The sequence below is a fragment of the Protomyctophum parallelum genome, assembly GCF_964188405.1.
Source record: "Protomyctophum parallelum genome assembly, chromosome: 13".
Lineage (NCBI taxonomy): Eukaryota > Metazoa > Chordata > Actinopteri > Myctophiformes > Myctophidae > Protomyctophum > Protomyctophum parallelum.
The window spans coordinates 7,108,000-7,110,502 of record NC_139708.1 but is presented as its reverse complement, the minus strand read 5'-3'; positions in this window follow the sequence as shown (position 1 = coordinate 7,110,502).

Genomic DNA, 2,503 nt, shown 5'->3' with positions numbered 1-2,503 from the left:
GACATTTCATAGCAGGCGGTTGAGACCAAACGCTGTTGCGTTGGTGTGATTCAGCACTGTTTATCAGAGGAAGGGCAGTATAACGGCTGTTTTATGGAGCCCCAGTGTTGTGTCAGGCACGATATATGCCTTTTCCCGCACATGTGGCCTAGCTATACACTCAACAGAGCAATCATTTCAAAAATAATTTTGATGTACGCACAATCAAATCAGGCACACTGTAAAATAAAAAGAGGAATGCTGTGGCGTTGTCTTTCGCCTTCGTCCTTCAATTGTCAATTCACTATCATCTGGGGACATGCAACCCCAAAAACAAAATCATGTGCACAGGCTGATCAAACCACTGATTTAGGGTACCACCTTGCCAAAATTACAGCATGTCTGTTACAGTGCAAACTAGAAAAAGTGCCCTTCTGGGCACAGGTCTCCACCAGGATAGGAATGTAGGACATTGCAGCTTGCCTTCATCTGGTGGTTGGATAAAAGGGCAACAAAAGTAAATTATCCACAGATCCGTGCAGTTAGAGGTAAAAACACTTTTCGGCCAGTTATAGCGCCACCTTGAGGCTGAGTTGAAATTGTTCATGTGGCATTTCGTCCTCGGCCTAGTGGGAATGTGCATGCACAATTTCACGGAAATCACGCGATGTGTTCATGATTTGCAGCATTTTGTTTGAAACTGAGCACTCCTGTGAACTTTGGAAGCCAATCTTAACCAATCAGGATGGAGTCTGAGAAATCTGAAAGACCGGTTTCGTTGAATGGCTCTAGAGAGACTGTGTACCAATTTGCGCGATGTTTGGACAAAATGTGTAGGTGTACTGTGCAAAAACTTGTTTTGCACAAAGCGGCCTCCTGGTGGCGCTATAACAGGCCGTTCTGGAAAGTTTGGGGCAGAGGTTCATCGTTGGCATCCAGGGAGTGTGTGTGCAAAATTTGGCATCGACCGGGTTAACGGTGGCCGAGATTAGCTGCTCACGGACACACACACGGACGGACACACGGACGGACACACGGACGGACGGACGGAGTGCAAAACATACAATTTACAATTTAGGCATTTAGCAGACGCTCTTAATCCAGAGCGACTTACAATAATCAAGGACAAAAGCATGGGAATACATCACAAAAGTATTTATCATAAAACATGCGTAAGCTAAGAAAGTAACAGTGGAATATCTATATTATGAGACTATACATATAAACTATATAAATATACTACTATGCTATACATATGTACTATGGCGTGCTATGACTATATACAATGCAATTCTAGTGCCGTCTACATAACATGCTATAAGTCTGTATCAGATGCTATCTAAGTCTACAGAAATGCTATCTAAGGGGGTAGGGTAAGTGCTATGGGCCATGATGGAGTCTAAAAAGGTGGGTTTTCAGACTACGGCGGAAGATTGGGAGTGATGCTGCAGTTCTGACTGCAATGGGAAGTGCATTCCACAGTTTTGGAGCCAGAAGGGAGAACATACTCTCCCGCCATGCCTTCGGCCTGGTGGAGACAATAAGTACATTGTATCATTAACCACGCTGCTTTCAGGCATCACCACCGGACTGTTCTGCCCTATTCAGTATTCACGCTCAAGTCTTCTTTATCATAATGGTGCTGTTATCAGTCTAGCCAGACTTATTACTACCACAAAGTTATTCTTCCGCAACTGTACGCCTTTAAAAGTCACTATCAGCAAGGCAATATACACACACACCTTTCTGTTGATCAACAGCCCATAGCTGACAGCCAATCAGGATGTATGGCAAAAATGAGGGAAATCGTCGAGGCGGCACAAGGTGGCCTAGGGGGAGGAGCCAGTATAATTGAACCAATAGGAGCGTGCCATACTGTAGATGTTGACGGGTTACTTTAGTGCACCGAATGGCTGTCAACGGTCAACTGTACACCTAGTCGCTCCTTCAGGTCCCTCATGCGAGGTCACTCAGTTAGTCTGTCCTGTGCCAGTGGAATGCACCTCGTAAAGTCATTATTGATTACTTAACTATGTCACAGGGCCCTTCATTTCTCTGTGGCAACATACTCCCATAAAATAATACATTCCTTTGATGTTGGCCACTTCGGCGGGCAAATTGGCATTCCTGTTAACAGTTTGGACGGACAAGCAGTTCTAGAGGTGCATTACATCCATTTCCCTGAACCTTGTTTCCTGTTATGACTAAAAAAAAAGGCATGATGTGCGTGATGGTAATTAGACTGCATTACTCAATAAGCTCTCCGTTACAGAATACCTTTGCTTAAACCAATTAACGTGCCTTAACAATGGCAAAGCCAGCCATTATGAGCCTCATAAAAAAACATTTTGTTTTCAACTAAAAAATACCCACTGGCCCGTGTCCTGAGTTGTAGAAACCCATAATGTAATTCTTTCAGAGCCGGTGTATAAGGTTACAGCAGTGGGTTTGTGTAATCCTCCTCGGCCAGGGCCCGTGCATGCAGCCAGGTGATATGATCTGTGCACATGCATGCTGGGACTTT